This window comes from Zalophus californianus, chromosome 2 (assembly GCF_009762305.2).
Source record: "Zalophus californianus isolate mZalCal1 chromosome 2, mZalCal1.pri.v2, whole genome shotgun sequence".
NCBI classification, from domain to species: Eukaryota; Metazoa; Chordata; class Mammalia; order Carnivora; family Otariidae; genus Zalophus; species Zalophus californianus.
Genome location: NC_045596.1, coordinates 173,138,991 through 173,157,775, shown reverse-complemented (window position 1 = coordinate 173,157,775; position 18,785 = coordinate 173,138,991). Strand labels below are relative to the sequence as shown.

Genomic DNA, 18,785 nt, shown 5'->3' with positions numbered 1-18,785 from the left:
AAAAAGTACAAGATCCATCAGGAAGGTACATCGTTTTTGTTGTTTTTTTTGGTTGTTGTTGTTGTTTTTCCCAGACGTGTCATTTTTTGCCCTGCAGCCACACAGTTTAATAACCTGTGAGTGAGGAGAGCCCACACTCTTAAAACAGTACAGAACAATGTGCTCCTGTTCCTACTGGGGCCGCGCGATGCTTTTACAATGGAAAGTTGACAGGGATGAAACCATGACTAGTCAGATTGCTCCAAACGCCAGTAGAGAGGGAGGAGTTTCCTCTAGCTTCTTTTTTTTTTTTTAAGATTTTTTTTTTACTTATTCATTCGAGACACAGAGATACAGAGAGAAAAGAGAGCATGAGCAGTGGGAGAGGCAGAGGGAGAGGGAGAAGCAGGCTCCCCGCTGAGCAGGGAGCCGGACGTGGGGCTCGATCCCAGGACCCTGGAACCATGACCTGAGCCAAAGGCAGACGCTCAACCATCTGAGTCACCCCTCCTCTAGACTCTTTTTTTCTAAATGTTTCTGATTTATTTTCGTCTCTCTGTCTTCTACCACTTTCTACCATTGATGAATATTCCCTTAGTAGAAAAAAGTGAAAGATGAGAGGATTTGGTTCTTAATAACGTGTGTAAAATCTCTTAGAGTTGAGGGTAAGGGTTCCGTGATGAAATACTCACCCCTTCTGTTTCCCTCTGGATGCTAAGTAAAAATAAAGAATATCTTTTCCAGACATTATGTTCCAAATGAGGGAGAGCCATGTGGTAGAGAAACACAGAAAACTTGATTTGTGCTTGTGATTCAAGATCATTTCATACACAGCAGTTTCAGTGGCAAAGATTAAAAAAGAGAGGGAGAGGCTTGTTTTTCAGGTGTAATTAGGAAAGAACCTCCTTTCTGCAGACACTGCTTTGTATCTTTATCAAATCCCTGAAGCATCATTAAAGGTCTGATAGACATCACTGCATTCATCGCCTCTTCCCACCTGGCAAAGTGACCAGGAAATAATACCCAGATGAAATGACAGGCTATAAAAAGCAAGTACAGATCCTGAAAAGAGAAGCAAAATTCACCATGAAGACAAGGTTACTTCTTTGTCTTTATCGCTTGAAACTTGTCTTTAATTAAAATGTGCCCATTTTACTTCTTTGTCTTTATCGCTTGAAACTTGTCAATTAATGTGCCCAAAGAGGTTTAGTTGTCCAGAAAAAGAAAGAGGACCCTTTGGGGAAAAAAAAAAAAAAAAAAAACCTCTTCAAGTAAAGTCTATAATTTTGTCATCTTTGGGAGTGGGGGAAGCAAACAAAGAACCATCCAGTTACCTTTTCCTGATCTAGGACCATGTCAAAAAGTATGTTGTGACTTTTTGAGAAATTATTTTTGAAGGTAAATTCTTCTACTAAGTGTTTTCCTAGGGTATGCATTCCATATAGTTTCTCTTCTCTTTATTTTCGAGCTTGGGCATTGATTTTCTGGCATTTGCATTGAGTGGAAAAGATTTACTGCTGCCTAAAAGCATCGCAGTGGCCAGTTCTGGCCAGAGACACAGCTGCAGCATTTTGAAGTGCGTTGGAGATCAGCTTGTAAGTAGTTTTCTCCTGAAAAGTTAGGGGTAGACGGTGCTTGACACTTTACAGCCTATGGGTTTTCTGTGTAGGAAACTCTGTGTTAATTTTTTTTCCGCCTAGTGCCTGAAAACAACAAAAACACTTAATATCCTAAAAATTAGGAGTCTATTTTTTGGGAGGAGAGGGGTGGGAGATTGGTCCAGGGAGCTTTGCTTTCAAACACTCGTATGAGTGGTTGCTTTGTTGTTTAAAAAGCTTGTAGCCATGCACTAAAGGAAAGCAAGGGAAAAAAAAGCTTGGAGTCAGACTGTCATTTTGTAACCTCGTTCACTTTTTTTCCCTTCAACTCAGAAAGTAATGCTTAGTCCCAGGAAGAACCAGAGCGTTCCTTTCGTCATGTGTGTTTTTGACATGAGCTGCGCTGTGGTGGTATACATGTTAAGACGGCATTGTCGCATCTGAAACATGCTCCTCAGTGGTTTCAAGACGTTATTCTCCCTTTCCTATCTGTCTGAGCATATTCAGCATATTATGCACAGAGCTGTAGCCTTCAAGGTCATAGTCTGTGGAGGGCTAATTGATTCTTCTTTATCCTGGAGCCTGAGAGAGTGGAAGAGAGACAATCCCAGTAATTGTGTCTGCTCCGTTATTCCCCAACCAATCTACCTTCTAGTATTATTAGGCTTTTATTCTATAAACACTGGAATTACTCCCCTTCCCACCGACTCTTTTAAAGTTAAAACATTCTTTGTCTTTATTGTAATAAAAGGCAATATATAACATTTTAAATTGCCTGTAAGAATAGTGGTTACATCAGGTTTTCTAAAATGGGCATTTCTCTCATAAGGTAATATAATTTCATGTTTTCACTAGATTAATCTATGCATACATCTAGAGCTCAAGAGATCTAACGCAGGATTGGAAAATATATATATACTTTTTTTTTTAATTTGAAGTTTTTCTGTGTGTGTTAGTGGCTTCCCGCTACCACATCTTTATTTGCCATGGTAATGGTTAAGTTTTTATTTCTTACTGGGGCACAAAATACTTGAACCATTAATTTGTTTTCTTTGCCTGGGCTTTAAAATTTATCTTAACCTCTATTTATATGGAAAGAACTGATTCCAGGAGATTGCAAACTTAGATTACTATAAAAAGAGCTGATTAATTAAATTGTCGCAGGGAACCGTAGTGCCATCTTGGAAGAAAATGTATTTCTGGATGGGAGAGCCTGCTTGACAACAGACTCTGTAGTGTAAGAGTGTATTAGTATTTTCATCTTAGGCCAGATTTGTTTTGCTTTGTCTTAAATCTCTTTGTACTGGGTTGCATGGCAAACCATTGTTACCACAGTGACAATAGGAATCACTACCATTTGCGAAAGCTCAATGTGATTAATTAAATATACCAAAGGATTTCTTCCTTTCAGTTTAAAAGTGGCATTTATTTTAAGCCCAAGAAATTCTTCTAGTTCCTTGCAACTATACTTGTGGGTATTTCAGAGTGGTGATTTCAGATAACTTTTCTCCACTTTAACCAAACTTGTTTAAAGCCCAAGGCATTAAAAACTGGGAGAAAGTGAAAGATCCTCGGCTGAAACCAAATAATTTGATAAATTCACTGGTGAGGAAACCCGGGCTCTGAAGGATGTAGTGACAGTCTTTTACGAAAATTCACAACATTCTGAAAGGTTTAGTGAAATCCAAAATAGTAGAGCACAGAGTAGTGTCCTGTCCGCCAGAATTTAAATCCACACGTGGCTCTTTTCTCCTGTCAGCTTTTCCCTGGTCCAGAGAGAAAAGAGCTGGAGACCAACTGTGGTGGCTTCAGTGGCATCCAGCGGACAGGGATGTATGTCAAGTGGGACCACTGATCAAGCATGTTATAGTTCATACTATTAAAATTCGATTTCCTTCCCGCCTTCTTGTTTAGCTTTTATTAAATTTTCGGTAGTGCTAGTCTTTTCCCTTTTTATTTGATCATCCATACAGTGTCTGGCTCGCTGTTGAAAACAGATCGGGTTTTCCAGGGTGGGCTCTTTACTGGCATCAAGCAGATGTCTCTGGGGCTCACCTCTTGCCTGCACTGCCCCCCCCACCCCGTTCCTCCTTGTTCCTTGATGATCCCTAGAGCAGTGTTCTTCCTTCCTCTGCCTTCCCACCCACCCAGTTATCTCTTAAATCATCCTTTATTTTTCTAATGATGCCACTTTGGCTTTATTTATCAATATTTCATTGCGTTCTAAAATACCAAAGCATCTTCACTGATCTTTTCACATACTTTACTGTATCGTAATACTGAATGGTACTTATACTTATTACAAACACACATACAAAAATATGTCTCTAGGACAATATACTCATTTCTTATTGGCACAGTTAATTCAAACTTTTGTCCCTCTTCCAGATCGCTCCCTCTTTTCCTTAGTGTGATTCACACCGGTTTCTCTGCTGACTCTTCTGTACGTTTATACAAATCAGCATTTCTGCTTTCCAAGAACGTCATTATGTCCCAAGCCATATATCATTGTTCTTCCTCCTTCCCTTTTCCTTTTCCTCTCACCTCACACGATCCTTTTAAAGTGTAAAGAAAGATATTTTATAGATTGAGAAACTGAGTCATAAGAAAGTTATGACTTGTCGAAAGTTGAGCTCGGAGCCGCTGAGAGCTAAAACATAACTGTCGTCTACTGAATCTGTTCGAGCTTTCTAGTCAGCCGTAAGCTACTCTTATGGCCATGTTTCCGTTTTTATTATTTTTGTGTGTCAACAATTTTCTTCTGTTATTTCCTTTCTCTTCATTCAGTGAATGCATATTAAGCACCTACTACAGTGGCAGGCACTGTTCTAGATGGACTTTATGGCAATGAGAAACAGTAAAAGTTCTTGCCCTCATAGAGCTTATGTTCTAATAAATTTGAAGAATCTATTGCACAGTTCGAATCCACTTGAGGTATTTCTTTACTTAATTATACGTATAACTCTGAATGCAGCATTTCTTCTCTTTACCTTTGTTTTTTTCACATTTTGATGACCACTTCTGTCCCTCCCCTGGTATCTTCCTCTCCTCTAGCTGTTGAATGCTGAACACTTGCCTTTAACTTAAATGTTCTTTATTTTAAAGTCCTATCAGTCCCACCTGTGCTACCAACGAGCTGGGTGATTTGGGGTGATTCATGTCTGGCCTGTAAGACACTCTTTAAGCAAACCATTGAAGCGACTGGGAAAGTAGTCTCTGTCTAGTCTCTAGGAGCACTTTAAAATGAAAAATATCTACATAATTCTTCTAGCATATAAATATGGTAGTATTATTTTCAGATTCCAGAAAGCTGAAACAGCTATAAATATTTTCATTTTTATTTCTTGGTCATAGTTTTCCATTTATTGTTTTGGCTTCTAGAACAAGAATATTAAAACACTCCCAAGGATTTTTTAGTTCCACTACCCAGAGAAAGGCTAATGTCTGCCATTAAGGTATTAGTTCTCAAAATGAATGAAAACTTGGGTTCGTGTACCATTCAAATGAAGAGTGATTGAGGAGAAGGGGATAAAGTTAATCCTCATCACCTCAAACCTTGTTGCCATGTTTGCTGAAGTGAATTTAATCCACTGTTGTGTGTGTATGTGTAAGCATTCCAAGATTGTTTGCAAATAATGTCATTGATATTCTGTAATCATAGAATTTGACATGTTGAACATATGTTAAGATTATCTGAGTGACTTCCAAAGTGAGGAAATTAAAATCTGGAGAAGTGAAGTGACTTGCCCAAGGTCATTCCAGATAATTCATGTGAGTGCTGAGAATAAACTGGAATGATCCTGGTTTTCACTACACCTTGCTTTTCTTTTCCAAACTGTCTTTAGCATTTTTATTCAAACAGCATATATTATCTTAATCTAAATGGCTTTGCTTTTCCTGTTAATTGTGTAAATCCTAATTAGTAAATTCTCTCACTCCATCTCAGATGTTGTCTTTAGAGAAGAGAATTTTACGTGTATGATTTTGATCAGAATAGGACACCCCCTCTGGAGTGGAGATTGGATGGACATACCTCTCCCAACAACATGGTGTATGGGAGAATCTTTTCACAGTCAAAGTTATTCCAAAGGAAATGTGTATTCAGAAAGAATTTAGTTTCTTCTACATGGAAATATTTAGCAATAACACATTTGAGGGAGATTCATGTTTCAAGCAACTTATTAAATATATTTCCCTCTCAGGCCTCTTACAACTCTGATTCTCTCAGTTTCTTGTCCCAGAGCATTAGCTTTCCGCTTGGGCAGACTTGAGTTTTAATCCTACCTGCCTTTCCCATGGCTTTGAGCAAGTTAGATCATCCCTCTGAATCTGTTTCCCCATTTATATTTGAGGATAGTAGATGCATCTCTTGGATCTGTTTGGGGGATTAAATGAGATACTGGAAAACACCAACTCTCAGGACTAAACCATAGTAAATATGAAACCGGTACCGATTTTCTCCCTCATTCTGCTCTTGATTCTCTTCTTTACTTTATTCTTTTCCTCCTTTGATCTTAACAGAGTGGTTTTGTAACAGTTGGACAGTTAAGTTTAGGTAGGAGCTTGAGGAAGTTTATGAAAAACTTAGAACTAAGGTAAGAGTTGAAGAGACATCATAGTGAAGTGGAAATTATACTGGAAACTTGGCATCAAGTCCCAGCTCTACCGCTTATAAGCTAGATATGACCTTAAGCAAATCACTTCACCATTTGAGATTTAGAATTTACATCTAAAGAAATGGGGATAATTAATACTTGAAACTCTCACAAGATTGTTTTAAGGACAAGATAAGTTACTCTATGTGAGAAAAATACCTCATATTAGCACAGAGTTTAAAAAGTACTAATTTCTTGGGGCATCAACTCTTGGTTTCAGCTCAGGTTGTGATCTCCGGGTTGTGAGATCCAGCCCCGCATCAGGCTCCACACTCTGTGGGGAGTCTGCTTGAGATTCTCTCTCTCCCTCTCCTTTTGCCCCTTCCCCTGCTCACCACATGCACACATGCACTCTCTCTCTCTCTCTCTCAAATAAATAAATCTTTTTTTTTTTTAAAGGAGTATTAACTTCTTTCTTTTTCCTCCTCTCTGTCAGGGTTCGTATGTACATGGGTATATGCACTTAAGGGACTTTAATTTTTTTTATGAGAGCTTATCATTTACAAAATGTATAGTGACCAGTGTAATATATGTGTTTTCATTTATTCGTTAATGTTGACCTAGAATTATGTGAAAACTTCTCTGCTTTGGTCATCTTGATTGTTATTAACTCAAGTATATTAGATTGCAGAAGTGGGACTCTGAATCAATATTGGAGCAGTGAGGCTTTTAAGGGGGAAATACGTGATAACAATTGCAGGCAGAGTTTACCTGGGTATAGGTTGTTCTGACTGAGCAGTATGAATAAGCTGATTGACCCAATAAAATGTGATGAGATATAATGGAAAACTTCCTAGAGTAAAGCAACTTTTCTTTTTCATCATGAACATGGTGTGACAAGACGAGAGCTGATTTACTACACAAATCTTCAGCAATAAGCACTTGAGTGTTTGAATTGCCTTTCTTGAGGTGCCATTTATCCTCACCGAAGGGGAAATTTATCAGCTCTATTCTAAGCAAAAATTAGTATAGAATTTTATATTCATGTAATTCCCTAATAAAAAAAGAACTCTCTCCTCCATAACTTATTTTATTTTAAAAATTCATAATTTAAAAGTAAGCCAAATGTCCATATATTCATAGCCATTTGAAGGCAGATGAGAATAACACAGAAGACAATGACAGTTGCCATGAGAAAGAACTTAATTAGGAAGCAAACAGATGACACTAGGACTCTCAAGTCTTAACTTTGGTACCTATGTCCATGTCAAATGTTGCTATGATTTTATTTCTCCAGTTCCCCTCTCTTCTCCCTTCCTTTCTTTCTTTCTTACTTGCTACCCCAGGGTTACTTTTCTCTTTACTCTGCTATTCGTACCCCACCATTACTTTTCCACTAATCTCACTGTACTGTTCTCCCACCCTGTTCTGAGGGTAGTGTCCTGGAGCATCAGAGGTTATGGAGCGGATGGCCCAGACCTGTGGTTTCTCATGGGATGTGTTGTTGGAGAGAGTGAAGTGAGACCTTAACCGCAGACTTGACCATGATTAGCCTGATGACTTTCAGTGTTGCCTCTTCCTTTGCTAAGTAACAGGAAGTATTTGTTTTATGAAATATGTTGGTATCATGCAATAAAAGCTCCATAAATAAATGAAATGATCTAAGGACAGTGGAATTGAACTCTTGTTAGCATTTGTTTGTAATCCCTTGGTGGAGCTTCCTGGGTCATAATTGCTTGCTCTTCTGGGAGCAAAAGGAATCAGTAACCATTGATTGTTAACATGACGCTAAGTCTTGCCTACAAAGCAAATCTGAAGAATGATTAGTGGCAACATTCAATGTTACAACTCTGATCTTTCCAGACTATAGTCCTTAAAGCAAGCTGGATTTTTACAGTTTTTCTCATCAAATAATGCTTATGATTTTTCAAAGAGAAGAGAAAAAAATAATATATACTCTGCGAAGACTTTGGTTTACATACTAAACAAAAGCATTATATAAAATAATTACTTTAGTCTTCTTATCTTTCTGTTTCAATGCCAATGGGGAGATACTGAACTTAACCCCTGCCCACTGAGTTCCATTTCATGTTGACTATGTTAGTCATAGCCAAGGACCTACATATCCCCTACCTATACGTAAAAACATTTGTATCAATACATAAGTCTTGGGCTTCTCAAAAATCTTTGGGAAATTGTTGAGTTTTCTAAATAGCTAATGATTTATCACCATGAAACTTTGATTTTCTCCCTTTTGGATTGAAATCTTTTAATAATCCTGGCTACTTGTTAAGTGGAATTTATCCAATATAGGGTCTTCATAATGTTGGGTACTATGATATCTTGAGGGTATAGTGGGTTATGTTATAAGTTTCTTGAATACTGTCATCTTATTAGGTCATATTGAGCTATATTAGGAATTCTAACCCTAGAGTGGTATATATTTTGAATGTGTGTTGGCTTATTGCATAATCATAATGATAGTTTCAGAGCTTTAGGCATCATAGAAACAATGGAAACCAAATCTTTTAGCACAGAGAAACAGGCTCAGAGATTTTAAACTTGTTGCCAGTAATCACACAGAACCAGAAAATTTTGATGATATATTCATATATTGTGTGCTTTCCTCTATCAAGTCACTTTGCAATCAGTCTGTATTAATGAAATAGTTTTTCACACTTCTTTTAATTCACGGTTCTGATCTCCTTATGGGGTTTGTAAATCAAATTCTCAGCAGGTTAAACATTTATATAAAAGATAATATGTCTCTGAGAAAGATTCTTTTCTTGAGAAAGAGCATAAGCTTTGGTGACATATGTTTTGCTTATCAAACCTGACTCCTTCCTGTGTTCTGGATCAGCAGAGTTCAGGATGACAAGGTGAATGACAGATGGAGAGGTTCTCTGGGTGCTTAGATTTAGAGGGCCTAAGTTTAATTTGGATATCTTACTTGTTCATTTGTTGCTCCTTTCATAGTACGTAGATTGGGGTTAATAAATCTTTAGACATTGATTATAGTACCTAATAGGAAATTACTTTTTGGACATGTAAACTTTACACAGTTAGTCAATGTGCTTTATTGGATCTGTTGCAAAATTGATCTGAGAAATCTTACGATCCACAAAACAGAGATTGCTCTCGTTTCATTTTCATTTCTTGAGTTCACCATAGCCAGTATTTAGAAAACACTTATATTATCACATAAATTCTTCTCTGGCATCCAAGGTCCTGACATAGCAGGACCCCAAAGCTTCCTATGTAGCCCAACTCCAGCTGTCCCCTCCCCACCACAAACCATAGGGACCATGCTGTAGCCACGTGGGACTCTACCTAGAATATTATTTTATTTCTCTCCTCCACTCTTTGCTCATTCTATTGCCTGTACCAAAAAAAGGTTCACTTCCCACAGTCTCTACCTTACCTAATTCTGCTCAGGCCTCAGGACTCACACCTTCCAAATCAGATGTGGACCTTTCCTCCTCTAGAGCCCCATAGCACATTGTTTGTGTCTCATCAAGGTACTTACCCCATTCTCACTTGTGATGCTGTTATTTGGATACATGCCTAACACTTATACTGGACTGAGAAGTTAATGAGTTACAGCTGATTCATTTTTGTGGCCTGTACAATGTCTAGAAAAAATATTTTATCTGAAGTAGGTGTCCCATTTGCTTATGTTGGGAATAAAAATTGAGGTACACCAAGAGTGACTTGGTTATGCAGCACAGGAAGGAAGAAAATGATTTGAAACCATACCTTACATTTCTGGAATTTTAATTTGGAGAAATTCAATATAGAGTTCAGTCCTTACAGACTTTATGAAAACATGATTCTGAACACTTTAAAATATGATTTGCAAAGCTTATATATAGCAATATATACATTTTCTTAGAAAAAGTCACATTTAGGCGACGAGGAATTTCATTTCATGATAGTGTAGTGATTAAGGGCACACACTGGGTCCAGATTGTATGGGTTTGAATCCAAGCTCTGTCCCTGGCTGTGTGACAGTAGAATTTATATAGACTGTCTGTGTCCCAGTTTCCTTGTATTTGAAATGGTGGCAATAATTGTACTTCCCTCATGGGTTTTTATGAGGATCAAATAAGTTAATGGACATAAAGCATTTGGAATAGTACCAGGCACATAAGTGCTACGTAAGCATGAGCCACCATTACTGTGCAGTTTGTTAAATTAAATTACATTACCTTGAATTCCAAATTTGATTCCTTGCTATTGCTATAACAGGCTTGAAGAAAGGGACAGGAGTTTCCAGGGACATACTGACAAAAGATGTGGATATGCTACCATTTTGGTTTGGTTTGTTCGTGTGGTTTTTTCTCTGTGTATTTCGCGCTCCTGTCATATCTGCATTATTCTCAGCAATTAGAAGGAGAGCTGAGGGGGATAATCATCTGTATACTTGTCTGGCAGAAACAGAGCTACATGGTTGAGATGGTTTCAGAGAGAAAGTCCTCCTCACCAGCGAGATGCCCTCAATTGATACTGCTGTGGAGAGTCACGTGCGTGCATAATTAGATCTATTCCTGTGTATGTATTGGTGTGCAGGTCCACAAGGGGACAAAAAATTCCCCTTAGCTGGTGGAGAACAATTGCAGAAGTTTTGAATGCCATAATGCTATCATTTTAGCAAGGCAGAAGTCTATTCGTTATCCAGATGTAGCCAATAAATTAATGTGAGGATTGGTGCTGTCCATTATGATATAACGATGGTTTGGAAGTATCTGAATTTTATTAAACAGGATCACAGCAGAATCATTGACATTTTAAAGATGTAAGAGCTATTATAGATAGGCTGATCAAGATATTTTACTTTCCTCCTAAGGAATCCAACATCCAAAAGTGTGAAATGATTGGGCTTTACATATCTTCATAGTTAATAAGAAACAGAGACTGGTCTAAAAGATGAGGATGTCGCCGTATTGTGCTTTTTGCAATATCTCTTGCTACTTTTAATAAATTAGATCAGTTTTTTAGAGCTGGAAGAACTTCATTTTTTTTTCCTGTCTTCATATTCTTTATTGAATGCCTACTCAATAAGCTTTATTCCAGGAGTTTATCTTCTAAGAGCAGAAAACAGATGAAAGAATAATAACTAGGTAAATCCGGTACTATTTTAGGAGGAGGTAAGTTGTATGAAAAATAGCCAGCATAAGTAGAGTGATCAGTGTAGGCTGCATCAGGAAGGTAACAGTTAATGAAAGATGGAAAGCGGTAATAGGATTTCATGTGGATACATGGAGGAAGAATGTTCCAGGCAGAAGAAAAAGCCGGTGCAAAAGCCTGAGATGCTTGCTGGCATCCTGGGGCAGGGAGGAGAAACAGAAGACCAGTGTGGCTTGAGCTTAGTGATTGGAGAGAGTAAGAGCTGGTATCAGGGAAGTGAGGAGACCTGGCGTGCCACCAGCGGAAGGGTGGCTCTCCCACTAGCTGGGGATGGAGAATCATTGCAGACTTTCGAGCAGCAATGGGACTCAACATGCCTTGGGTTTCAAAGGGATCACTGAAGAGATGTTAAACTTCAGGGAGAGGGATCATGGTGGGAGCGGCAGGACCCATGAGGAGATATTGCTGTAATCCAGACAGGGTTGTAGGAGTTCTAGGAGTGGGGTTTAAAGACTTTATTGGATTATTGGGTTCTGAATGTATTTTGAAGATAGATTTAGAATGAGTTAATCATCGGTTGGAGAAAGGATGTGAGAGAAGTCAAGGATGATTTCAGACTGAGCAGTTGAACGGATGAGGTTATCATCAGCTGAGATGGAGGAAGTCTGGTGGGGAAGAACTGAAGATCATTTGGCTCAGTCTCCCCATTTCATCGACGTCAAGTAAGTCAAGGTGCTTGCCAGAATTAGAACTGTGGACATTATCTCCTGGTAACAACAGAAGAAGACATGCCTGAAAGTCCCCTGTAAAATCAATACAATTATGTACTACAGAGGTCCTTATAAATGCAAAAGAAGAGTTACAGTGGAATCCGTGACATCTGGCTAGAATGCCCTGTAACCCCATCCAGAACCCATTACATGTGATGGAATTAAGCCCTGAGGGATGTTGGATAGGCATCCAACAAACCAATTTATAATTCCTCTTTTTATGAGTTCCTTTTAACTAACTTTGTTGTTCTGTGTTCACATTCTGTTCAAGTTATTCCCTTTTCCTGGGAGCAAATTACCCCATCCCTTTTACAGCTCACTCTTGGGGATCTTTGAAACTTTATTTCAGAAGTCCACTCATCTTAGACAGGTTTCCTCTATCCCTAAACTGAACTAAGTACCCTCCTCTGGGCTTTTGCAGAAACCAGTATTTTCCACCGATTTCCCACATGCCCTGTTTACGTATTACCTACATGCCTCTATTCCTCAAGATCAAGGATTTCTTTTGTCCTTGTATAGATGGTGCACAAAGTGCATATAATAAATGCTATATGATTATTAAATGGAAGTGCTTGTGTGTCTCTCCTATAGAATTTTTTGCTTCTCCATTAAGCTCTTAATTTTCTGTGTTTCTTATGAAAAGATACAACACAAATAGTAGAAGATACTTAGTCTCAAATTCCTCTTCAAGCTAACAAGGTGTCAACTGTTTCTTGTTTCACTGAATACCTGCTCTCTCTACTTCACTTTTGGGGGGAAGTACCTAGGCAGTGAAATGGACAAAAGGCAGTTTTCAAGACAGGAGTAATGGTAAAAGTCCTAGACAATCCACTTTATTTTCCAGCACTGCAGATTGTGTGAAGCCCCCTTCACTGGCCAAGGTGGTGGTCACACATGTCTCAAATATGCAGTCCTCTACTCAGCATGTGCCTGTAGTCTCTTTACATCCCTACATCCCTGTCCTCTGCTACACCACAATTTTACCCACTAGCCAAGGCCTTTTTCAAGTTCTCCTTTTTTTGAGACATCTCCTATATATTACGGTCATCATTAAACTCTTCTTCCTTTCCAGCAGCCCTTAACATCTTTAATACTCATGTGTGTACTCAAACATCCATCCTCTTATATAATTATTTAATCGTTTCAGTTGTGTGTGTTTTATGTCCTAAGAGAGATGGTCTGCTATTTGCTTTTGTTTGCCTCTCCAGACCTAGAGAAACACTTGCTAGCTAGAAGGCCCTGCGTTCAGAGTGGGGGGTGGTTAAAAGAGATTGATAGAGCTGGTTTCTGCCGTCTAAGAGCTTGGTCTAGGCAAAGACATCTAGAGATGAGCATTGAAAGGTAGGTACAGTTCTGATGGATGCAGGTAGTTTAGGTGAAAGGAAAGGCATTAGAGGAAAAGAGCCAAGAGCAAAATGGGCATGATGGGAACATGACAAGTAGACCAGTTTGGTATGAAGGAACTCATGGATCACTAGCATTTATGAAGCGTGCATTATGTACTCAGTATTTTATGTGTGTTATCCAATCTTTACCAACCCCGCCCCCCCAAAAAAAAACCCCACAAGCTGGGTACTACTGCTGTCCCTCTTTTAGAAGAAACTGATGGAGCGGAAGAAACCAATGGCCCCGATTTTAACTGAATGGGAAATGATGATGATGATAATCTGAATGGTGAGAGAGGCAGCAGGAAGGAAAAAACAGGTATTAGACTAGGGAGAAAGAATTCCACAGGACTAATTCAATGTGGGGAAGGAAGGAAATGATTCTGCACACATTAGTGACTTAGTGGTATTTAGTGGTTGTTAAATTAAGGAACTTCTGAATGACAAGTTGATGCATTTATTTGGTGCGTATTTATTGTGTCCTATTAAGTCTTTACTAATGTACAGAATTAGTAGACTTATGATAGGAAGTGACTTGGGCTCCAGTTTCCAGGAAGCATTCATTGCTTCTTCCTGATGGAGCCACTCAATGAAATAATTCTTCTTTTGGTATTGTATAAAAAATAAAATTGATAGAATATAGAACCTAAAGGCATTTTTATTTACTTTTTATTGACATTATTCATTGTTGCTGATAAATCAGAATCCTTTGGGCATATATCCTCTTTAATAAGCATCAGTAATTTATGTGCTGAGATTTCTTTTGATGTGGAAATTACATATTGAATTTGTAGTTACCCAATCTAGTATATGGTCTCTGTGTAGTATATTCATAGCATACTACTTGCATAACAAATTCTTTTATGTTAGTGATGCTATGGTTGAATTTTCAGCTTATAATAATAAAATTATTACCAAAAGCCTGTAGAAAACAGTATTCCTACAAAATCACCGTTAATTTTTTTCTGTTTTCATGGAATATTCAAGCAAAGCAGTATATTCATTAAATTCCGCAAGTTAGTTCCTTCAATTTGTTCAAAATATGAACTCTGAAGTACTGCAGTTATTAGAAGATTTTGGCAGAGTATTAATAATGACATTCTCAATTTGTAACTCTTTCATCCGTGTAATTTTAGTGATATATGTACTATGTTCTAGGGAAAGGAATATCACAAGATTAAAGAGGCAATCAATATGTTGGTGCATTTATTCGGTTTTTCAGATCTGCTAAATGGAAAGAGGCAATATAGTTTCTGCTAGCACTGCTCAGAATCAAGCCATTGATACTGGAGGTTTATCAAACATCACATGCTATAGATGTAAGTAGTTAATTCTGGAAGTACTTCCTTACTTAGTTGTGTATTTAAAGCAGTGCTTCCTAAGTTAATATTATTAAGAAGTTATTATTTTTTAGAATCAGAATAAAGAAAATAGAATGAAAATACTTGCAGTGATTAAAGCAATGTATAATAAGAAAAAATTGAGCAAGAAGTTGAGTCTATTTTAATGTGATTAGAATATGTAATATTTTCTATCCAAAGATGCATTCCAATTTGAATTAAGATTCATTCGGTGATTAAAAAAAAAATTCCAGTTTCTATTCTTTTTTGCCTGCTGTCTGATCTTGATCTTAGGTTTCTTTTGTAAACAGTTATTTTAGTTTTGCACCAAAAATGCCTTAGTGTCCAAAGCAGTAGTTTAAAGAGAAAGTTGAATTTCTCCATTTTGCTTAGAAATTAGGATTTAGTTCTATGTACTTCCCCTTAATGCATGTTAGGCATGTACACTTAGCAAACTCAGGAGCATTTCATCGCAGACTTTAAAGTCATGTGATTAGGTGAATGTGGGGTGGAGATCGTTTCAAAGTCTGCCCTCTTGTGCCCTGCTTCCAGGAGAAGAAATGGAGATCACCAGTAACCCCAAGTAAAAAATCCCTCTAGGAACAGTGCAGGGAAGGATTCAATTTAGGTCCGTTGACTCTTGCCTTTGGTTTCAAACTTGCAAATGGAAACAACATTTTATAGTTTTCAAGGGAAAAAAAATGAGAGATTGGTTCCGTGTCCCTCTTGTATCACTTCTAGCTTGCCTTGAACTGACCTAATGCAGAAGGAGTTCTGTGACGTCACCCAAACTCTAGGTGGTTGTTACCTAGTCTGTTTTTGTTCCTGTAGGGTGTGGAGATCAAAACAGCGGAATGAATTTTTTTTTTTATGAATTTAGTCAAATTTGTGAAAAGTAGAATTTCCTAGGGAAACATCCTGATAAGTGTGATTTCCTTACCACGTATTAAAACTATGCCTGCTTCTCATAGCACTGTGGATTCGTGAAGATACAGTCAGTGCTTGCTCAAAAGATGCTTTAAACTGAAGACTTAGAATTGTTTCTTCTTTCCTTACCGTTTGATCATTTGTAAGATCGTCTCTCATCCTTAATCATGAAAAGCGGCTGATTGATGTTGATGACTGACGCATGAGACTATTTCAAACAGGTTATCAGTTGCAAAGGGCATTATGTCTCTTTGAGGGTTTCATAAAAAGGGTCTCATGACATTTTCCCGTGGATGATGATGATGGTAAGAAAGAAGTGAGGATGCCCATCCTACTTCTTAGCCGCTCCTTTGAAATATGAGGTCTTGGTTGAAGGTCTCGACTGTTTAATACCTGGGAAGAGTCCCAGCCGGAATATCCTGGTAAGATGGATTGTGCTTTGAATTGGCAGCAGAGTGTTTCCTCCAGCTGCACTCGGGGAGATAATTCAGTTTAGATCACTAATAGGTCTCAATCAGAAAAATACGCGTGTAGGTGGTTGAAGTGTCAGGGTTGGGTTGGCCTCTGTGGCAGTGTGCCAACTGAAGCTGACCTGTAGAATGGGTATTCTCATTAGAGAGACTCCTAGATTACCAGCTTCCCCGCACAACTGCCTCACCCGCCATTGTTGGGACTGTTTCTCACGTTACACACGCCAGAGACATAGTAAAGATCACAGATCATATATTGGCATAATTAATTATGCCAAGCATTAGTCTCATCGTTTAGTTAGTTAGTTAGTTAGTTTCTGGAACAAAACAATCTGTTTTCTGTTTAATTCCTATACTCTAAGATTCCTATTGTTTTGAGGAAATAGGAGGTGTCTGCTTCTCTGTAGACATTACCGACTCTGACCGCCTACAACTTTAGAAGTAGAAAAAAAGAGAAGACATGCTGGTACCAGTAGCCTTCATTATTATAATCAGTATGGGTCCAACTTCTATTGACAACAATAAAGTCCTCTTTCTGTTTTCCTTTCATTTTATGAAGAATTTTTGAGGGGTTATGTGGAATGGAATTCTTTCCTTAATAATCTTTGATAGCGTATGTTATATAAAGGTATTTTTAAGAAAATAAAGTATACAAGGCTTCCAAGGCAGAGTGTAACACTGATGTATACAGAAACTCAAGGGGTGTTTGACAACTGAATCCCTTCTGGGAATTACTTGCTGCAGCCTCAAAATATCTCTGTCATCATACTGTCTATTTTATATTGTTCTAGATGGTCATTATCTATTTCTCACTCATGATGAGGATGGGGTTGATAAAGGGCCAACATGAACATTACAGGGGAAAAAGGGCAGGAAGCGAAAGATAGAATAAGGCGTGTATACCACATGATATTTTTGCCAATTGTATTGGTTTGGACTTGTTGATAATGTCCCAGATGTGTTAAGGATTTGACAAACATCTTTTGGTGTTTCCTTCTTGCTGAGGTCCACTCTGACCCTCCCACCAGGCCCAAAAGGAAATAACGAAAGAGTTCTCTAGCTTAGTAAATTCCACATTCTGTCAATATAGAAACATTTCATGTGGACACCAGAAAAAGAAAATCACCAAGAATGCTGAAGGCTACATTTATTTTGAATTGTTCAGGATGTTTGCAATCCAAGGGCTAACTCTAGAAAGAAGTAGATCAGATCGGTAAAGTCAGATTGGAGTCCAGCATTTGGAGTTAAGCAGCTTTTCTCTGCCGTGTACTGGCATTTGAGTTAATAGAGTGGTTTCGAATGGATTTCTTTAAAATATTACAGGTCATCTGACATTTGGTTAAAAAATATCTCATTACTGACTTTGGAGAAATGATTGAAGTTGGTCTTACCAGGTCAGGCCTTTCAGTATCCATAGTTTTGCCTCCTGGCATGTCCTAAAACAGTGAAGTGTGATTGTCCTAGCCAGGTGGAAACCTAAAGCCTGCCATTTAGAGATACTGTTTATTGTTTGTGCCATTCTTATATTTATTAGAGTGGGTTGGAAAAGTGAAAACTGCAAGAGAAAGAAAACGATACATAATACTTTCTGATGTCTCTCATTCCTATCCCACGGACTTATGTATTTTTGTCAAAATTATATCTAGCTGCATATTCGATTCTATATCTTCCTTTTAAAAATTTAATATTATATTATAAGCATTTTTACATCATTAAATTTTCAAACACCTGAGCCTTTCTGTTTGATTTATTATGGCATCAAGTGTTCCTGTTGATTTTGAAGGATTTTCTTGTTTAATTAAACCATCGTTGAAGTTCCTTCTCTTCTGCGTCACGGTACTAATTATGCCTCAGGACTCCAGCACAGAGCTCAGCTGCTTTGGCCATTTGATCAAGTGCAGGTATAGCTAAGTGTGAGGTGAGGGGACTGGGAGGTTGAACTGCCTTCCAGCTTGAGGGCCAAGTAGAGAGGCAGGGTTGAAAGCCGTACATTCGTTCAATTTTGAGCCAACAAAAAAATGCTTCCATATGGTATTTGTCTTTCTCTGACTGACTTATTTTGCTTACCGTAATACTCCCTAGCTACATCCATGTTGTTGCAAATGGCAAGATTTCATTCTTTTTTGTGGCTGAGTAATATTCGGGTGTGGGTGTGTGTGTGTGTGTGTGTGTGTGTATACGTACCACTTTTTTTGTGGAATATAAGAAACAAAACAAATGAGCAATGGGGGAGGGGGGAGACAGAGAGAGGTAAACCAAGAAACAGACTCTTAACTCTAGAGAACAAACTGATGGTTACCAGAGGGGAGGTTGGGGGGGGAGGGGTGAAACAGGTGATGGGGTTTAGGGAGGGCACTTGTGATGAGCACCAAGTGTTGTATGGAAGTGTCGACTCACCTGAAACTGATATTAAACTGTATGTTAATTAGCTGGAATTTAAATTAAAACTTTAAAACAATGCTTCCAAATGAAATCTACACCTTTTCCTTACTCTTCTTCAGCTAGTTCCTCAGGCCTCTCCTTCCCTCTGCATGCTCCGAAGAAAGTAGCTGGAAGGGCTCTTAGTGGTATTTTTGGAATTATTCCATTGTTAT

At 38.2% G+C, this 18,785-nt stretch overlaps 1 protein-coding gene across 6 annotated transcripts in view; it reads left to right on the top strand.

Annotated features, from left to right (window-relative positions):
• The window catches only part of NRG1 (neuregulin 1), a 1,094,991-nt gene that overhangs the window by 970,740 nt on the left and 105,466 nt on the right, over positions 1–18,785 (top strand). The window lies entirely within an intron of this gene.